The following is a 21,383-nucleotide window of genomic DNA, read 5'->3' on the forward strand; positions in this document are numbered from 1 at the left end:
CAATCTGGACACCCTTAAAGAAATACTGTTCTGGAGGGATGGGAACATCACCAGCAAATTTTAGTTCCCAGGTTAATCTCATTGGAGCTCTGCACTGAGACTGCTGCAGAGTAAAGAGATGCTCTGCCTGTGGTGGATTTTCAAAAGAGAAAGCTGAACGTTTTGGATCTGAATAGTGAAAAGTCCGAGAGCAAAAGTTTCATCAGATCATTAACATTTCAAAGGATGTCGATGAGATACTCAACTTGAACTGCAACCTACATGAATAACAGGACTAAAAAAAAAGACATTTGCTGTGCCAGGCACTTTGCTAAAGCATTGTAGTGCAGTTCTCCAACTCTCCAGACCCAGCTGAGATTCTGACTCTTTCCTTCCCTGCCTTTCTTCTTTCTCCGTTCTGTGTGAGTGCGGAGACCTCCACGGCCTTCTCTCTGGGTCTCCTATCTCCTGCATTTTCTCTTCTCCTCTCCCTCCATTTCCTCTCTGCACCAGTCTCATTTTCGTGGAAAATCTTAAATGTACGCAGTGGAATCTTTCAAGCCTTCCTCAAATCCTTCCAAGGCTGATATTTGAAATGTCGCCTTAGAGCTTCTGTCCTTCGGCTTAAAATTTTGCTCCTGTTAATAAGATTGTAAACAATTTTTCCAGGCTTGGTGGGTGTATGTTATCTGGAAGGTTTTTCTGGGGTGTAGGTTCTCAGAGGAAAGCTCACCTGGGGCCTGAGGCTAGTCTTGAAGCAATGGCACAGGGAATGCTCAAGGCATCATCCATTTCATGCTTTTTTCTTCTGCATCAGAAGCAAAAGCTTCTATAATACGTGACAAGTAATGGTGTTCCATCCTTGTTTTTACTAGGCTATTTGGGAATGTTTATTATTATTGCTTCCGCAGAAAGTTCACTTCTCCTTAAAAGAGGAAAGTATAGGTAACACGAATTTAAGTTGACTAAAATAATGTGAATGAGGGAGCTAGATAAGTACAGTGTTGAGCTGTTGGCTCTGGTGACAGAGTGACATTAGGTTTACCAGCTCTTCCACTTACTAACTCCCTGGGGGTCTCTCTCCTTCCTCCACCTCAGTTCCCTTCTCTGAAAATAGGCAGTATAATTGTACCACCTCATAGCTCCTTTTGAAATGCTTCTTGGCTGAGAAAACAGCTTGAACATACATTATCTATTCTGCCTCCCAATCGTCTAAAAATACATAAAAAGCACATTTTAATGGAATTTTATTGAGATATATTCACATATCATATAATCACTCAAAGTGTACAATCAATGGCTCACAGTATCGTTATATAGTTGTGCATCATCATCACAATTTTTTAACATCTTCATTACTCCAAAAAAAATACATACAAGAATAAAAATAAAAATGAGAAAGAACACCCGAAGCATCCTATGCCCCTTATCCTCCCCCCTATTATTTATTTATTGTCCTTGATTTTTATTTATTTATTTTTTATTTTACATGGGCAGGCACCGGGAATCGAACCCGGCTCCTCTGGCATGGCAGGCAAACATTCTTGCTTGCTGAGCCACCATGGCCCGCTCTTGTCCTTGATTTTTTACTCATCTGTCCAAACACTGGATAAAGGGAGCATCAGCCATAAGGTTTTCACAATCCCATAGTCACACTGTAAAAGTGATATAGTTATACAATTGTCTTCAAGAATCAAGGCTCCTGGAATACAGTTCAGCAGTTTCAGATGGTTCCTTCAAGCTGTTCTAATATAACTAAAAGCTAAAAAGGAATATCTGTAGAATGCATAAGAATAACCTCCAGAATGACTTCTCAACTCTGCTTGAAATCTATCAGCCACAGAAACTTTATTTTGTCTCCTTTCTCTATCTCCTTTCGGTCAAGAAGATTTTTAAATTCCATGACAGGTCCAGGCTCATTCCCAGAAGTCATGTCCATGTTGCCAGGGAGATTTACACACCTGGGAGTCATGTTTCATGTAGGGGGGAGGGCAGTACATTTTACCTGCCTTTGAGAGAGAGGCCACATCTGAACAACAAAAGAGGTTCTCTGGGGGTGACTCTTAGGCATAATTATAAGTAGGCTTAGCTTCTCCTTTGCAGGAAAAAATGTTCATAAGAGTAAACCCCAAGAGTGAGGGCTTGATCTGTTAAATTAGTAATCCCCAATGATTGTGAGAATATTAGGAATTCCCCAGCTGGGAAAGTTTAATATTTCCACATTTTCCCCAAGTTTCCCAAGGGGGCTCTGCAAATGCTTTTTTATTTCCTGCCCAAATTATTCTGGGATGTATCGGGGCATCACACCAACCTGTATAAACTAACAAGGTCTCACTGCCTATTCAAGTTTCCATGTATTTATGGTGTTCGAATAAACTGGCCATACAAGTTAAATTACATAGTGTGCTAACAAAAATATAAATCTTGCACCAAATAAGCACCTCTTCCTTTGGTCTTACACAGAAGTTGAAGCTTTAAAATACAGTTGTTCTAGTTTGCTAGCTGCCGGAATGCAACACACCAGAGACGGATTGGCTTTTAATAAAAGGGGATTTATTTTGTTGGTTCTTCAGAGGAAAGGCAGCTAACTTTCCACTGAGGTTCTTTCTTACGTGGAAGGCACAGGATGGTCTCTGCTGGTCTTCTCTCCAGGCCCCTGGGTTCCAACAACTTTGCCCAGGGTGATTTCTTTCTCCATCTCCAAGGGCCCGAGCTGAGCTGCAAGTGCTGAGATGAAGAATGCCAAGCTGCTAGACTGTGCTACATTGCGTTCTCTCATTTAAGCACAAGCCAATTAAGTTAAACGTCACTCATTGCAGCAGACACGCCTCCTAGCCGACTGCGGATGTAATTAGCAACAGATGAGATTCAGCTACAATTGGCTCATGTCCACAGCAACAGAACTAGGTGCTTTCACCTGGCCAAGTTGACAACTGAATCTAACTACCACAACAGTCAATATCATCCTTTACTCTTTAGTTTGATTTATCTTAGTCCTAACCAAATCTGCCTCATTCGTATCGCTAATTGAAGTCTGATCTCCTTTTCAGCTTTGTTGACAGTAAGCAACACAAGTTCAGAGTCTGGAAAAGAAATAGATGGCTCATAACTGAATTAGCAGACTAGAAAAAATCCAGTCCTAATTAGCAGTGGGTGACAATCAACCAAATTTACATTGCAAGATCTTCAAAAGGTAGTGCCAATACCAATGGAATGAACAGTTTGGTGTTAAAATAAGAAAGATTGGATGGAAGTTTAAGGAGTTAGATCCCTTTCTCCCTTGCTCAACTCTTCACTCTTATATCTTGATAGAATGCTGGGGGTTATTTTTTGTAAAGGGTCAAACCTAGGGTCTTAAGATTGGGGATCAACCTGCACAGTGGAGAATATAAGTCTGGTACTGAAAACAGAGAGACTTAGTGGCACTATGGATACTGAGTGCTGAATGCTGAGTCCCATCAGCCTTCTTCTGTCAGCATCCAGAGCAGTGGCAGCCGAACTTGCCCCTCCAGGCAGGGCTGGAAGAGCATGCTTCAGGGAATCTGCCAGGACAGGAGGAAAGATTAAAGACACGGATGCTGAGGGTTCCTCAGCAAAGGGCCCGCCGAGTCACTCGCTGTGCAAAGCCAAAAAGCTCTGTCCGTACTTGCAACTTCCAGTTTTTAAATCCCCCACTCTGTGTTTATGTTCCTTTTTCTCTTTTATCCCCCAGCTTTTTACCTTGAAATTAAAACCCACAGAAAAGTTGAAATATTAGTACAAAGGATGCTTATATTTTCTTCAGTTAAATTCATTGATCACTTTCCATGTTTGGTCAGTCTCTCTCCACACACACATTTTTTCTTTTTTCTTTTTCCAGAACCACGTGATACTTTCTCATAGTTAATAATGAGCAGACCCCAAAGATATAGGAGAAATCCAAGTAAAGCTCTAATGTAGAATATGGAGGCCAAAACAAAAGACCAAAGCCTTTGGAAGATACAGAATCTATTCAGAGAGAAGAAAAGTTCAGTCAAAAAACTTTCGTTGTTATCTTCAGAGAGAATATGTTGTGCCTTTGAAACAAGAATAGGGTGTTATTTAAAAATAACATTCGAAGAACATGACCAATGAAAAGAATTCTTAGAAATTAAAATGTGATAGCAGAAAATAAAGATTAAATTAAAATTTTAAATGTAAAGTGACAAAATCATTCAGAAAGTAGAGCAAGATGTCAAAGTGAAAGAAACAGGACAGAAAAGAATGATTTGAGCACCATTCTTGTAAGTCTTGCAGGGCCACTATCTGAGAAATAGGAGTTCCAGAAATAGGGAATAGCAAAATTGATGGCAGAATTTCATTACTGAAATAATTAAAGAGAACTTTCCAGAAATGATGGGCATGAATTTCTAGACTGGAAGGGTCGATGAAGTACCTAGCACAAAGAACAAAGGTGGACACACATCAAAGCACATCATTATCAAATTGCAGGACATGACAGACACAGAGGGGACCCGAGGGAGCAGGGACCGAGGGCAGCAGTTCACTCAGAAAGGACCGAAATTCAGAATCAAAATAGCAACGCTGGAAGCAAGAATTCAAGGGAGCAATCTCTTCAACTTTTTGAAGGAAAATTATTTCTAAGTTGGAATTCTATGTCCAGTCAGACTATTAATGAAATGTGAGGGTAAAATACACACCAAGTCCCCCAAATTCATTGCTCCCTTCCATGCACTTACCTCGTGATAGCACTCAATGGTCCTTCAAAATGAGGGCGTAAAGCTAGAAACAGGAAGACATGCAAAACTGAAAGCAGATCTCTAGCACAGGAAAGAAGTAACAAGCACCTCTGGAATGAAAATTGGTTTTCAGGAGTAAAGGAGAAGAGTTCAGATTGAAGCAACATGACTCAAGAGCCGGGCAAATTGAGTGCTGTCTTCACCACGCCTGATGCTGTTGAACCATCTTTGTAACCACAAGAATCCCCAGGAAAAGCTACTCTACCAAAACAAAGCAAAGAAGAAAACATGATATATGGAAACAGGGATTCTGATCCTGGAGAAAGGCAAAAGAATTCCAAATATGGTGGAAAAAAAAAGGCAGCTACAGCTGAGCAGTAGGCCTAAAGAAAAAACTTCCCCGGAAAAGGTAACAGAGTCCAGCAGGAGTTAGAAACAGGGTAAGATAATGGGTAATTGAAGCTGAAGACTGTGCAACAGGACTAGATACAAAAACTCAAAAATGGACAGCACAATAATACCTAATTGTAAAGTAATCATGTTAAAACACTGAATGAAGCTGCATCTGAGCTATAGGGTTTTTTTTTTTTTTTTACTATTATTACTACTTTTATTTCTTTTCTCTATATTAACATTTTATATCTTTTTCTGTTGTGTTGCTAGTTCCTCTATACTGATGCAAATGTACTAAGAAACGATGATCATGCATCTATGTGATGATGTTAAGAATTACTGAGTGTATATGTAAAATGGTATGATTTCTAAATGTTGTGTTAATTTCTTTTTTTTTTCCGTTAATAAAAAAAAAAAAAAAAGGTACCTGGTATAAGTGACCTTGTGGAAAATTGTACTGAGATGCAATTGGATGTAATAGAAAGATGCAATTGGAAATAACTGAAAGAGGTCTTCGAAAAGTGAAAAGAAAATTCAAAATCAAGGCAATTATTAACTTTGGGAAAAATTAAAAATAAGAAAAGGAACATAATCATAATACACTTTGTTCCTCTTATATGAATAATATTTGCATAGCAGATGAATGTAAGTGCCGAACAGGATTTAACAAAAAATTGCAGTCTAACCTTATTGGAAAGATAGAAGAAGAGAAGAGAAAATGACAGCATTAAGAGGGCTATATCCTCTTCCATGGTAATAGGGAATAGGTGATGTTTAAAATTGATTTAAAAGTCATAGCAAAAATAAAAAAATAAATAAAACAAAAATATAAAAACCCATAGCAGCACATGCATGTTATTTAGAAATATGGAGATTTTTAAATGCCAGGAGTTAAAAAAAAAAAAAAAAAACTGCTAAAAGAGTCACAGTGGGTACTTCTGGAGAACAAGGCAGTGTTTTATTAAACAAGTCTTTGGTATTATTTGATTTTTTTAATTTTATCTATGAATTACTTTAATAAAATGAAAATTTTAAATATTGAAATAACATTCAATATATAGTGAACTCTTCCAGTAGGGTTGGTATGTAAAAGGCTTTCAGTAAAGAATTTTTTTTGTCCTGATGGTATTAGTATTAAAGGAAAGAATCTTGGCTTATGGGTCAGATGATATTGAGTCTATTCATATCGGCCGCTAACACTTTCTGGGTATTTGGACAGGGTGTTTAATTCATTGAATCTCAGTTTCTTCATTTGGGAAGGGAAGGTATTGGTATCTATGTATATATAAATCCTTGGGCCGGCTCCCGCCCTCATATACTATGAATAGAACCTTTTATGCAGCATGCATCCACTGACAGGGAGCTGTCACACATGAAAAACTTGGCTGCTTTTAAAGTCATGACTTTGATCTGGGCCATGGAGTCAGGAAGATGAGGAATGTCTTAATCACTGGTTCAAGTACATGAAAGGGTATTGTGAGAAGGGGGGACTCCAGCACCACACAGGACAGAATACAACAACATGAGTTTAACCTCTGGAATGATCCTTACCTTGCAGAGCTGATATATTAATATAGGCTGATCCACTTGAATGCACTTTGTGAAGGGATCCTATAAAATGCCTGGGAGGAATTGCTAATACTGTTTAGAAAGGAAATGGCTCACTATGGTGGGTAAAGCTCTTAATTCTGGTGTTGATTTTGCTGTTAACAGTCTGGGTAATTTGGACAAGCTCTCTCACATCGTTTGTTCCAGCTTCAGGATTGGCAAATGAAGGTTGATTCTGTTGGGGTTCTTTGGTTAAGTGGGGAAAAAATCAGACCAGGCAAAAACGGAGTAGCTCATGGACCTGGGACAAAAGCTGAATAATCTGGCTTCCAGAAGAACAGGTGCCAGAGAAGATGTGGCTGTCCGGACAAGGTGGATACCCAAGAGATTGAACAACCAGAGTGGCAGAGGCACAGCCCAATGAGAATGGATGCCAGGAGCCTTACCTGAACCCTCGGGCAAGGGTGAATATGTTAGTATTAGATCAAAGGGAGATCTGTGATATGGTCCCAGGAAGGGGGTGGTAGGAATGGAATTTAAGGGGGCATGGGGTTGTAACTATACCAATCGGCATGGAAGCATTTCAATATTTTAACAACCAAAACAATATTTAACAACATTGTTAAATATTGGTGTGTCCTGCCGAGTGTTAGAGCTGGGTTTGTGTATAGGGAGCCTCATTGTTAAGATGAATCAAGATGAAAATTCAGCAAACATTCATTCTGCCCTTGTGTCCCACCACTTAAACTCACATTGGAAGGAGAAGGTAGCTGGTTGGCCTAGTTTAGAGCTTATGCCCATCCTTGGCAATGGAGTAGAGGTAATTTCCTAAAGGAACTCAGAGCTCTGTTATCCCAGGGTTAGATACAAGGCATTTAACAGGTGTTACGGCAGGAACAGCAACTGTTTAGAAGGGACAGTGGCCCTTGACTGTAGCGCAGAGTCCTGAAAGTTCCTTGCTATTGCTGAGAGTGAACTCTGTTAATAACTGGGCTGTTGCAAGGTCGTGGCAAATACTGAATACTGGGAGTCCCAGGAGGCACTGATGGGGTAGTCAGAATGGGGAAGGGGCATGGGGCAGGAAGCTTGGGCCCTGGTTATTGCCCACAAGTATTGCACATTGTTTCCAGCTGGTGTCTGCCTACTGGCTGAGTATGAATCCTCTGCTACTAAGAGAAGGAGAGATGGATGCTAGACTGGGGAAATGACAACCGGCTGTTACGGGGGTCTTGGAGGAGAACCATGAACAACACGTTAAGCTGAAAACCATGGCTTGCTACAGAGTGCATTAAAACATGTGCAATGGAACTTCTGGTTTTCTCCATGGTGAGGGGGTGGGTGGACACTACTGACATGGTCACTGGGGCCAGGAAAGGTAAATACTCTGTAATGTCAAGGCACTCAAGCACGATGAGGGACTGTCCCACCCCAAAGGCCAATAGCACTTCTGTTGAGAAATATTAAAATGAGAATTTTCCAGAAGGGGTAGCTGAAAAGAGCACAGCCACATGTAATGGGAAGAAGGGGGATAGTCCCAGTTGGGGTGGTACATGATTTTAAAACTATATATTTTTATTGACAAATCTTCATACACATGCATTCCATATATGGTGTACAATCATTGGCTCACAATATCATCACATAGTTGTGTATTCATCACCATGATCATTTTTAAGAACATTTGCATCGCTCCAGAAAAAGAAACAAAAAGAGAAAAGAAAAAATTCATACCATACCCCTTATCCCTCTTTCTCATTGACCCCTAGTATTTCCATCTACCCAGTTTATTTTACCCCTTGTCCTCTCTATTATTTATTTATTTTTTTAACTCATCTGTTCATACCCTGGATAAAAGGAGCATCAGACACAAGGTTTTCACAACCACACCGTCACATTGTGGAATTTATATCGTTATACAATCATCTTCAAGAAACAAGGCTACTAGAACACAGCTCAACAGTTTCAGGTACTTCCCTCCAGCCACTCCAATACACCATAAACTAAAAAGGGATATGTATATAATGCATAAAAATAACCTCCAGGATAACCACTGGACTCTGTTTGAAATCTCTAAGCCATTGAAACTTGATTTGATACAAGGAGTTTTAAAGTCTTCCAGGACTGTATCAAAGCACAAGGACTTGAAATAAAGGCTAATTGCGAGCTGTTGTTTATTAATTATTTGCCATGGGTCAGGTCCAGGAATACATTTTTCTCATTTAATCTGTATGACAGCCCTCTGAGATATTGCTAATTACCCCCTTCTTACATACGAGGATATAAATTCAGGGAAGTAAAAGTAATCTCCCCAAAGTTGGGCAGGGCCAGGGGTTCAGCTCGGGTTTATCTAATTACAGAGTCTCCACGTTTTCAGGGGACTGAGGGGAGAGGGAAGCAAAGGCGGGTGTGGTGTTCTTAGAAAGAGATGCTCAACATTGCAGTCCGGTCATTAACTCAGGATGAGATTGGGGGAAGAGCTGTTGAACCCTGGCATCAATTACTGAGGGAATGGAATTTTTGATTATCTTTGGCAAGGCCCCAGATATTCGTATGTTTAGATTGAGAGGAGAGGCCTTTCCTGGGGTCTTCTGGTCTTGTTTCTGTGATCCAGACTCCAAGGGACTGGCTTTAAGATAAATGTTGAATAAACACTCTCTTGGAAGGAATGGAAATTCACACGCAACTTCAATAAAATGGAAAACTGATTGAAACCAGCTATTCTGATTCACCATTTAAAATAAAATGCAGTTCCCGGACCATGCACCAACCGCGCCCCCCTTCCCCACCCCCCCAAAATGAAATGCAAGCGCTCAAAAAATTAAAAGAGATGAGGGAAGGATGAGTTTGACTTTTTCAAAGTAACATTTATTTTATATGATTACAAAAGCAATGTACATTTGTCCTATAAGATTTTTATTGAACAAATATTACGTCTGTCTATAGGCGATGTGTGGATTTTTGTACACATATTTCACATTTAAAAGTCTCTGGGCAAGTCCCCATCTCCGCTCTTCTATAATTCCATCATTAGTGCGTTTTCCTTCCCATGCCTCAAACTTCGTGCTAACGTTCAACTACCTCCCCTAAGGGAAATACAAGAAAAATTTACAGTAGACACCTGTATCATGGTATAAATGAAAGACATTAGAGCACGTTTTATTTCTGAAAACGGAGAGCAGAGTATGAGGACGTAGGAATTTGAATGGAGGACGTAAGGAAGGAGATTTAACCAAACGGTCGGTGTGTTCAGGAATAAACGCTGTATTTCAGGGCTTCTGGTCCCAGCGTGGCAACGTAGGTAGGACAGGGGATTTTTCCAGTTCCAGCCTTATCCCGGACCTCCCGGCGTAAACTCCAGGTGGCGCTCGCATCCTTTTCACTAACTGTCCTGCGATTGCAGCACCAGGGACTTGGGGTTTGTCTCCTAAAAAGCTGCGCTGGTCGCCAGACCCCAGAAAATTGCGCTCAGTGAAGCGGCAAAGCAAAACTCCGTCCTTGCTCCGGCCCTAGGGCTGAGGTGAGGCCAACCCCGAAGGAGACCAATGGACTCAGGATCGCGGTGCGGGGCTGGAGCCCGCGGTTCCCACCGCAGCCGCAGCACCAACCGGGAAGCTCGGTGTATGGGAAAGGAGATGCAAGCACCACGCCAATTGGGAGAAAGCAGAGGAGGTAGCTAACCCCAGTTTTGGACGGTTGCAATGTCGGAAGGACCCCCTTGGAAGCTTTCAAACGTCACGGCCCCTCTTTTTGGATTTTCAGCCGGGCACGATGGAAGCAGGTTCGGGGCCTTCTAAGAGTACCACTTGTCCTGTCCCTTTCCCCCAGTGCTCCTTTGTTGGTGGTGAAATGGCTCCTTCTAATTTATGTATTTTTTAACAGGCTACCCCGTATTTTCTCACAAAAATAGGATCTTGTAACCTCTTGCAAAGTCTGAGCATCGCCGCTTTGGCGTTTTTCAGACGTTGGTTGGGAAGAGATAGGGAGAGGAGGAGCGACCTAAGCAGACCGTTGCAGTGAGCGCCAGCCCGGGGAGCGCAGGGCCCTTGATGCGAGAAGACAAGACCAGCCCTCGGGGATGGGGCACAAGGCACCTGCCCCATCAACGCGGGAGGGCTCGAGACCTCCCCAAACCTGGTTTAGGAACCCCGCGCCAGCCTCGGTCGGAGTGGAGGGGTGAAAGCAGCTGTCTCCTGGCGCTGGACGCAAGGCGGCCGCGTGCACCTGGGGCGGCCGCCAGGTGTGGGAGGGCGCTTGGGCGGCGCCGGGCGGGCTCCTCAGCATCTCCCGTGGGCGGGGGTGGGGGAGAAGGGGAGGAGAGAAAGTGGGGGCCGTTAGAAACTTAGCCCTGCCTCTCAGGCCCCCCCACCCCACCCCCCGCGGCCACCTTCCGCTGTATAATTGGCGGCTCGCGCGCCTTCCTTTCCTCTTATCAGTTCCCGGGCGCTCAGCGGGAGGGAAGCGCTGGGCTGGGAGGCGGCTGCGGGCGGCAGGGAGAAGGAGCAGGAGCCGGAGCGCGGCAGCGGCTAATTAAAAAGGGCAGCTGTAGGGAAGCGTGCAGGAACGATAGGTCGCCAAGAGCCAACTCGCCGCGGAGCTTGGATCTTCCCAAGGCGCCGAGAGTTCCCCGACCTAGGCTGGAACCTGGCCCTGCACAGGTCAGTTCCAGTTTTTCTCTCCCCGGGCTGGGCTTTGTAAAGTCTGTTGGTGAGAAGGGAAAAGTGGAGAGGGTTAGCCACCTGCAGACGCAGTGCATTTCCTCTCACCTTCTCTGTACGGACGCCTGGGAGCGCCGGGGACAGTGGGGTGGGATGGGATGGCGCACCCGGCTGTCTCTTCGCGGAGGTCACCGGACAGGGAGGACGGAAGCGACGCGCGGTAAGAGCACAGGGATAGTGGAGGGCCTTGTGTGGCTCCCCGGCGCATGGGACCTCCCGTTTCCTCGGGGGGCTTGGGCGCTTTGGTCTTGTGGCCGGAAGGAACCGGGTTTAGTTGCGGGACAGTGGCGGCTCCAGCACTTCCAGGCAGAAGGGGCTTGGTAAAGGCGACGATCTGGTGGGAAAGCGGCTTCGGGATTGGTTTTGGTGGGCTGTATATGCATCGAAAACACACTGTTTTTATTCAGATTTTATTGGACTGACTCGCGAGAGCAGTTGATGGAGATCAAGGGGAACAGAATTCACCCAGCAACATCTTGGTACTACCACAGGTGTGGGGAGCTGGGGTCCAGGCCCTGGACGCACAGGGGAGCAACCAGGCAGAGCGCGTTGATGGAGGATGTTGGCCGCAGCCTCTCCTCCACGTCTCTAAGCCAGGAAACCGGGATGCTTGGCGCGTTTTGCTTTGGTATCTGATTTGCAAAGGGAGGTTACGGCCGTGAGCTGCACAATCAAGCTGCAATATTGGAGGGTCCTCTCCGCCCTGATTTTTCTACACCTCACATCCCCACACCGACCCCCTCCGTTATTCCTCTGGACCCTTCTCTGCCTCAAGCCTCCAGGAGCCGGGATGCATCTAGCCCAGCTGGACTTTGGCGCGCAGCGCGCAAAGGCGGGACAGGGTTAGGGCCCGGCCAAGAGGAACCCGCGTGGGGCCGCTGGAGTGGCCTCAATCCCAGGCCAGCGCCTGGACGCCGCCAGCGAGCCCGGGAACACAGGCGCTTGTATTTTGGCTCTGACTTCTTGGATCCTCTGTGGGAAGCGCTCCCCGTGACGTGCCAGCTCAGGGTTGCCTGTGGGTCGCCCCCTCTGATTAGATTTGGGGGGGCCTTGGACTTGTCCTTAGGGGAAACGTCCAAATAGAGCTTCTGCACTCTCTCAGGGGTCCCCGGAAAAATGGTTTCTGGAGCTGCTAGTAGAGAGTCGGGGTGCTGAGAGCCCCATTTCCTCCAGAAGTTTTGGAGAATCTGGTGCTGGCAGTACCTGGAGTGGGTGGGAGAGGGCAAGAAGGAGGAAATATGGCTGTAAGACTTTGGCAGCTCTGTGGGCAGCAGAAATGAAAATGAGTTTTCCTGAAAACTGCCTCTTAAGAACTCTGGAGCCCCTCACCTATTTGGGGAGGGGCACCCCCTGATAGCAGCATTTGATAAAGAGACTCTCTTCAAATCCAGTTGTGGACTCAGAGAACTCACTGGTAAATTTAGAGTGAGTGAATGAATGAACCAGTAGCATTGGAGTTCTTGGTTATTCACAGAGCAACTTGGGGGGATTTCCCCTGAACTTGGCCCCAGGGAGCTTGGTCCCAGGATGGACTTCAGGATACGTTGTTTTTTTTTTTTTTTTTTACTTTTCTAAAATAAAAAAAAATAAATAACAGCTTTATTGAAATATAACCCACGTACCCATTTAAAGTGTACAATTCAACTGGTTTTAGTATATTCAGAAAGTTGCGCAATCATCACTACAATCAAGTTTAGAATATTTTCATCACTCGGAACAGAAACTCTGTACATATTAGTAGTCACACCCTATCCTTCTCCCTAGCCCCAGCAGTCACTGATCTGCGTTCTGTCTCTAAGGGATTTGTCTGTTCTGGACATTTCCTAATTTCCTGTAAATGGAATCATACAGTATGTGGTCATTTGTGCCTGGCTTCTTTCACTTAGCATAATGTTTTCAAGGTTCATCCATGATGTACAAGATACCTTTTTTGTTTGTTTGTTTACCCTCTCGCTTAACACTGGGCATCCTCTCCTTCTGCCTGGGGAGTCCTGAGTCAGGATAAACCCCAACCTCCACTGCAGCCATGGCCTCCTGGGGGGCCCTCTGAGAGGAGGGAGGCATGCTGTGGTGAGGCCTCTTAGTAATTCCCTGGGCAGGATTCATTGGAATTAATCAGAATTCCTGGAGCAGCTTTGGCGAGGTCCCAGGCTTCAGGATTAATGGGAGGAGCCCTTTGGCCCTTCTCCTGCTGCTAAAGGTCCAGCTGAGGATTCCAGACAACTCTCAGGGCCTTCCACGCATGTCTTGGCTTCCAGAATCAGCCAGAGCTGGCCTTAAGAATGGGCCAAGCAAACTGGTGTGATTTCAGGGGCACTGGGGCAAGCCCTCAGCCTACCGAAAAGGACCCCTGGGGGGTGCTTCCTTTGGATCTTAAATACATCCGAGTGTCACCTAGTAAATCCTGAAGACCCTATGCCTATTTTTAGCTGACATTCTCCACAGTTAGTGATTCCAGAGCCACATTTGCAGTCACTTTTATCCCAACTCATCCGGATGACTGCTGCTTTCCTGGCCTGTCAGTGTAATTTAAGATTCCTTTAAAGGAAGAAGGGCCTTCCTGAATTGCTGCAGGCTAGAATGGTGTTGTTTGAGTATCACTGAACTAACAAATGATCTGGGGTTATGATACTTTGTTGAGGACAAGGTCCTTGGTAAATGAGACAGATATTTGGGGGTTGGGGGTTGGGGTAGAAGGAGGAGAACAGGAAGATTGGGCTGGGGGTGAGGGAAAAAGAAAGTTTAAAGAAAATTGACAAAAGCAAACTTCCTGGTTGGCAGAATTTGCCCTGGATGTCAGGAAAACAATCGTTCTCCTCTTGCTTCTTGTATAAGTCCATGAAAAGTGGCAGGGTTCCAGTTATTCTTCTATATACAGTAAGCTTTGATTGTGAACCCAGCCTCACCCTGTTCCGGTGGGAAGGATGGCTGTGGGTGGGTGTGGCAGGGGTGCTGCCATGTATTTTTTAGAACCTATGGGGGACCTGCCCTTTTTCATTTCAGAATCGCATTTAAGTCTCCCCATTTCTTGGGGAAGTAAATATTATTCCTTTTTTTAGACATAAAATCTCTAGGCTTCAGAAAAATAAATTATCTTGCTTGGAGTCACAAAGTCAGTGGGTGACAGATGCAGGATTAAGAAAAGTCTACAGTACACTGAGATTTGAGCCCAAATCTCACTGGACACTGTGACCCCCTGCTTCTTTGATGGTGGGGGAGGGGAGTTGATAACCAGGACAGGATGTTGTAAATTGAGGATATGTAATCTCATAGATGAAATAGAGGATGGTTGGCAGACAGATGGTGAAATCTCAGCATGCTTCTTCAGCACCCCGGGACATGTTCCTTAGCTTCTGCATCTCAGTTTTCTCATCTGGAAAATGGGTATGACAATACATATAGGATTGTTTTAAGGTCTAAGATGATTTAGCACATTTAATCATCTTTTATCACGCTGCATCTTCCTTTTTTCTACTTTTTTCTTCTTTCTACCATCCCTCTCCTCCTTTCCCCCTCCTCTTTCTCCCTTGCTCTTTGCTTTTTTAAAGGTGATTGTGTGAGTAGAAATGAAAGTCTAAGGGGAACTCTGACAGGAGTATATATTTAAGTTGGGACTAACTTCCCATCACCTCAAGGTGGTTTTTATATCAGTTGCACATGCCTTTCTGCCAATAGGTCTTTGGTGGTACTACACTGGCAGGAATCCCTAACTTTGAATTTTAGGAAGCAGTGTTTGTTCTCTCTCCTCCCAGCAATTACCTGGGTTGTTTATGAAAATTGGTCTAGAGGGAGGTTGGGCTTTGCTAGACCAGCCAAAATGTCTCAGATATGTCTGTAACTAAGGGCACTCAGGGGACTTCAACAAAGTCACTTCAAGTGTTGAAGGTCACTTCAACAAAGATGTGCATCTAGGTGGCCTCCTCTCTTGGCTTTTACAAAAGGAGGAGCAAACTGAGTGGATGTCTGTCTAAAACCAATATTCTGCTGCAGGTATTTTGCTTCCTTTCCTTCTCTACTCCACAGGCCCGTCCCCTGCCATGCACTGGCACTGAGCTAAGCACTGGGAATACAGAAGTAGGTATGTAGCTAGATAGAAATGCAAATAGCCAGTTACAACACAGTGGTAAGTGCTACAGAGTAGAAAATAAGGATTACTACTGTAGGAATCACAGGAGCATCTGACTCAGGCTTGGAAAATCAGGGAAGCCTTCCTGAAGGAAGAGATGTCTAAGCTGAGACATGCAGCTCCCTTTTTTATTGCTTGTAGATGCAGATTTTAGGTGAAAATAATCCTCCTGTTTTCTTCACAGAGAAGCGCTACATCAGTCCTTAAATGCCAGGTGATGGAACAGTCCTGAGTCAAGTTGCTGTCACCCCAATTTGCCATTTTTGTGAGACGGCAGTGCCTTCTAGCAAATCAAACTTAGAGCATCTAATTTAACACTGTTTGACCAGCTGCAATTCTGAGGCTGATTTCTAGTCACGCCCCTTGCATGTGAGTCATTCACAGGCCTGTCGTTAACCTACACAGGGTCTTTCTTGTGCATCAGAAAAAAAGACCCCCTGAGCCGGCCTTCAGTTTGGTGTATGGGTCATGCCACTGGGAGAGGAGAACAACACCCTTTCCTCTGGATGACACAGCTTTGCATTAGGGTGCACAACTTGGAGAGCAGTGTGCCCGCTGATTTCAAGCCTCACTCATCCCCTAGATAAGCGCAAATAGTGCAGTGCATTAACAGGGCAACTGGGCATCAGCCTCCATCGTTCAGCAGAATTAAATCAATGTATATTTGTTCATTGTCTCTTATACACATTGAACACTATTGATCATGGATTAAACCACCCATCTAGAGGTCTTTTGGTGTCAAGACCCAGAAGATAAAAATGCAGCGTTGTAATGGGATGAGCGGCAGGTGCGATTCTGTTGGAAGGCCTGTTTGCTGGTGGAACTAGGACAGTGCTATTCAAAGTGTGGTCCACTGACTGGTGCCCATCCACAAAATATTTATTACATGTCCCTGATGTTATAGATAAGAAAATTACACCAGGATGTAAATCAATGATGTTACTAAGATGCTCTAGTTTGCTAGCTGTCAGAATGCGATATACTAGAAATGGAATGGCTTTTAAAAGGGGGAATTTTATTAAGTTGCAAGTTCACAGTTCTAAGGCTGTGCAAATCGAGTGTCCAATCTAAGGTATCCAGGGAAAGATACCTTGGTTCAAGAAGACTGATGAACTTCAGGGCACATGGTGAACATGGCGACATCTGCTGGCTTTCTCTCCTGGCTTCTTCTTTCATAAAGCTCCCCTGTACGTTTTCCTTCTTCATCTTCAAAGGTCTCTGGCTGGTGGATTCTCGGTCTCGTGGCTCTGCTGTGGTTCTATGACTCTCTCCTTGTTCTCAAGCTTTCCCCAAAATGCTTCCTCTTCTAAAGGATTCCACTAAACGAATCAAGACCCATCTGGAATGGGCGAGGTCACATCTCTGTGGGGATAATCTAATCACGTTTCCAACATACAGTACTGAATAGGGTTTAAAGAAATGGTTGCTCCCACAAGATTGGATTAAGATTGAGCTATGACTTTTCTGCAGTGAATAAATCCTTTCAAACCAGCACATGTGGACATGGTAAATTCAGCTGCGATAGTTTTTCATAATACTCTTTCCTGATGAAGAAAGTCATGCAATACATTGATTTACATTTTGACATAAGCTCCTTGTCTCCTTGTAGACCAACAGCAAATGGTTCATTGACCAGCTACTTTGAATAGCACCAGTCTAGCAAATTGGCTCACAGCTTGCCAGGGAGGTGATTTTGGATCCTTTCGGCCTTTAATATACTACTTTCTTTTCTCTTTCCCTAATTTTCTATTCCCCTATTTTTTTTGTTTCCTCTGCTTTCTCATCCTTTTCTTTATTATTTTTACTTCTATTCTTGTCTTCTCACAATTTCATTTTTCTTCTTTTCTTTAATATTTATCTTTTGAACAAAAATCATGATGAATTGATGCAATTTTTATCTCTTAAAAAGCAAAATGGGGAGAGCCCAAATTTATATAATAAAAAGGATGGGAAACATTCACAAAAATTAGAGGAAATTAAAAGAATGTATTTATTTAGTACATTAAAATTAGTTTATTAAAAGGATGATGGGCACTTTAAAATACATTTTAAAAATAATTGAATTTGAGCGTGCACCAGTGGTTCAGTGATAGAATGCTCAGCTTCCATGTGGGAGACCTGGGTTTGATTCCCAGACTGTGCACCCAAAAGAAAAAACAATAATTGAATTTGAGAAGAGAAAGGAGAAAATAAATCTAAGCACAATTACTTATAGAAATGAACATCTTTCCATTACTTATTCATTCCATGAATATTTCTTCTATATGCACTATAAGCCAGGTACCAGGCTAGTTCTAGGGATATAAAGGTAAATAAAATCTAGTTTTTGCCTTCAGGGAACTTATAGTCTAGGGAGGAGATACATTTTAGACCTGGACCAGCCAGAGATTTTAATTTTATCAACAGCTCTTCTAGAGTATCCAGATTGGTCCTGCTGATCTTTCTGAAAACCTTAAGGATAATTAGAGATTTGGACTATTTCTGCATTACCTTTTCCATAGATATGTACGTACATGTATATGTGTTTTTCAAGGAATTTTCCCATTTAATCTAAACTGTTGGATTATTGGCATAAAGTTATTAATGGCCTTTTTTATCTTTTCATTTTAAGTCTGTGATTTTTACATTGATTTATTTTCTTTCATTCCTGGTGTGGGTAATTGTGCTTTCCCTTCTTTGTTACTTGATCACTCTTTCTAAGGGCTTTTCATGTTTATTAATACTTTCACAGAAACAAGCTATGGCTTGTTGTTGATTTTTACTCATTAGTTTTTTATTTCTTAGTGTTTTTTCTCTTATTTTTATTAATCCTTTTCTTCAACTTAATTTAGGTTTAATTTTCTTTTATTTTTCTAGCTTCTTTAGGTGGAAAATTGGATTATTGCTTTTAAATATTTTGTTTTTTTTATGTCAACGTTTAAGCCTAAAATTTTCTTTAATCCTTCAGCTGCATCCTGCAAATTATGATATAATGTCATTTTGTTTTCATTCCCTTCCAAGTATTTTCTAATTTCCATTGTGATTCCTTCTTTGACCCATGAATTATTTAGAAGCATGTTGTTTTATTTCCAAATACTTTGAGATTAAAAAGATATTTTGTTATTATTGATTGATAATTAATTTTGTTATTGTCAGAGAACATACTCTAAATTTTTAATCTTTTGAATTTATCTTATTTTATGGCCTATTTTGGTAAGTTTCCGTGCACCCTCAAAAATGTACATTCTGCAGTTGTTGGGTGTAGTGTTAAAAAAATATCAATTGCTTGATAGAGTTGCTTGCATCTTCTATATTCTTCTATCTTCTCTAGTTGTTTGATCAATTTCTAAGAGAGGAGTGTTAAAGATTGCCAACTTCGATTACAGATTTGTCTGTTTCTGCCTTTACTTTTACCAGTTTTCACTTCATGCATTTCGAAGCTCTGTTATTAGTTGCAAACACATAGATATGACTACTAAAATTTCCTCTTTAGTTGACCTTAACATTTTGAAATGTCTAAGATTTGAGGGGAGTTTATATGCAGATTTGGGGGCTGCTCCACGTGGCTGACTCTTGGCTGAGATTTCCCATCTCAATTTTCAGCCTCTCTGGCATCCCTCAGCTCTACCCTCTGACACTTTACACTAATAAGTTGTGACTTTCTGTTTGATTTCTAATCACCATCCCATGCATAGAAGGGAGTTTCCTGGGGGGAAAAAGGTGTGTAAACATGGTTCTCACTCACCTGGTGTGGTTTCCTCGTTTAAACTTTAATGCCTCTCTGGTTTATGCCTGCTGGGTCACTTTATAGTGCCATCAAAAGCTTTTTTTCATAGTATGGGCCTGAGTTTATTACTGTTACCTGTGCTAGGTGAATCCATCATTTCAAAGATGAAGAAACTGAAGGCCCCAGATTTAATGAGTTTTCAAATCTCACAAAGCTGATAGTAATGGAATCAGGATTATGTCTTTATTTTTAATTTAGGGTTGTTTTCTTCTATGCCATGATGCTAATAGACAAGTAATAATCCCCAGTTTCCTCAAGGGTGTGTTTTAAAGTGGATCTCATTAATTAATCTTAAATACCCTTTTTATGATTCTGGATATGAGGAGGGTGGTATTGGTTGTAGATAGAAAAAATAAGAACTATCAAAAATATCAGGTTCACTGGGCTGATATATGAGGCCTGTTTTGGGTCCTGGTTTTTTTGTCTACAAAGTCATATGACTTAGATGTTCAATTGACTCTAAAATTCTCCTTTTTAAATGAATATTAAAATATTAAAAACGTAGAATTGAAGGGATCTTTGAGGTAGTGATTTCAGATCCCCTTTGCCAAATTCAGGACTTCTTTCTATAACATCTCACATAGGTACATCTTGAGAGAGATTTTGTCCCCAAAATGCTATAAAAGAGAAACAGTTTTAATAGTTAGGGAATTCTGTACTCGAGTTCTGTTTTCAGAAGCTGCACTAAAATTAAAAAAAAAAAAATTGTCCTTCATGTGAAAGCTCCTCAAATATTTGAAGATGTGTAGTATGTCCTGATTCTTATTTTTCCTAGGCTAAAGATGGGTTTAAACATCCCCATTTCTTTCAAACTTTCTTTGCATGAACTTGTCAACTAGAATGGCTGAATCTTTTTCTTATGAATTGCTCATAAGTCAAGTTTCTCATGTCTTCATATGGTTATTTTGAACCTCAATAGAGCTATCATCTCGAGAATGATACAAATGGATAGGAATGTATTTTCAAATGTCTAAAGCAGTTCATCCACATACATAATTGTTGACTTTATTATTATCTGGGTTTTCAGTTGTTGCCTAAACCTTTTTCCAAGTTAATCTCACGCTTAAATACGATGGAGATAAAAAGTCTTGATTCTCCTTCCTCTTTTAGCATCTACCAAGTAAAAAATTAGTTCTTTTCATTCTGAAATCTAGTATTTTTTGAGCGCTATCTGTGTTCTAAATACTTTATCTATATAAACATCCTACCAGGTAGATATTATCTTGCCCATTTTATTGATAAAGAAACTGAGTCTTAAAGTCTTTAAGCCAGTTAGTCAAGGACCAAATTCACAGCTGAGCTGTTTTCTTGACTCAAAGTCTTCTATTCATGCCACCACCTGTGCTAACTCTGTTTTATTTTCTACCACATTGAGCTTGGCAATATAGTTGTTTGCAGGCTTCCTCTTCAACTAAATTGTAAGTAAGTGCACTGAGGCCAGGGATCACATGGTGTGAAGTTTGTATCTTTCTTAGTACCAAGAACAACTTTGTTATATTGTAGTATTCTTAAAAAGTGATTGTTGTGATGAAAGTTCCAGTAGTTTAAATACTCTCTCAGAGATGCTGGATATCTGGTATGCCAAATAACAACAATTTTGTTACTTGTTTAAATTTATGATTTTTTCAAAAGTCATCACTGATTGTATAAAACATTGTCCAAGTGTGTATTATCCAACTGCACAAATGTGTGTGTGTGTGTTTGTGTGTGTGTGTGGTTTAGAAAAACTTCAGGATAAACATTTCAAGGAATTTTGATAAACTAGCTGTATGTTAAGGTGGGATTTATGTGGGCACCTATAAGTGCAATTTGGTGCTTGTACTCAGGGCTGTTGTTCCCTGTTGGACTTAATTGTACAAATGAGAGTAAATAGAACAAACAACTGAAGTAGAGGGAGAAAAATTAGCACTCGTGGGGCAAGTTTTAAGTTACTGATTGCAAAATTATGATAGGGTTTTGAGAAAATCTTTACTAAGCATTACCAGCTTTCTCCAGATTTGGTTTATATCTTCTGAACTCAGAGTTAAGAAGCCATTTTTAACATGATGGTTTTCAACCAAAAAGCTGAGGCAGCTCAGCTTTGTTTTGTGCAGGCTTTTGGGCAAAGTTTCAACAAACTGGACTTTGACATTTTGGTA

The 21,383-nt window shown here is 42.0% G+C and overlaps 1 protein-coding gene across 4 annotated transcripts in view; it reads left to right on the forward strand.

Annotated features, from left to right (window-relative positions):
* Positions 1-11,031: 11,031 nt before the first annotated feature.
* COL14A1 (collagen type XIV alpha 1 chain) overlaps positions 11,032-21,383 on the forward strand; it is a 219,066-nt gene continuing 208,714 nt past the window's right edge. For all 4 annotated transcript variants that reach the window (XM_077167556.1, XM_077167558.1, XM_077167557.1 and 1 more), the window contains exon 1: positions 11,032-11,293. The gene's annotated coding sequence lies outside the window, so the exon portion shown is untranslated. The remainder of the gene's footprint in view (positions 11,294-21,383) is intronic.

This window comes from Tamandua tetradactyla, chromosome 6 (genome assembly GCF_023851605.1).
Source record: "Tamandua tetradactyla isolate mTamTet1 chromosome 6, mTamTet1.pri, whole genome shotgun sequence".
NCBI classification, from domain to species: Eukaryota; Metazoa; Chordata; class Mammalia; order Pilosa; family Myrmecophagidae; genus Tamandua; species Tamandua tetradactyla.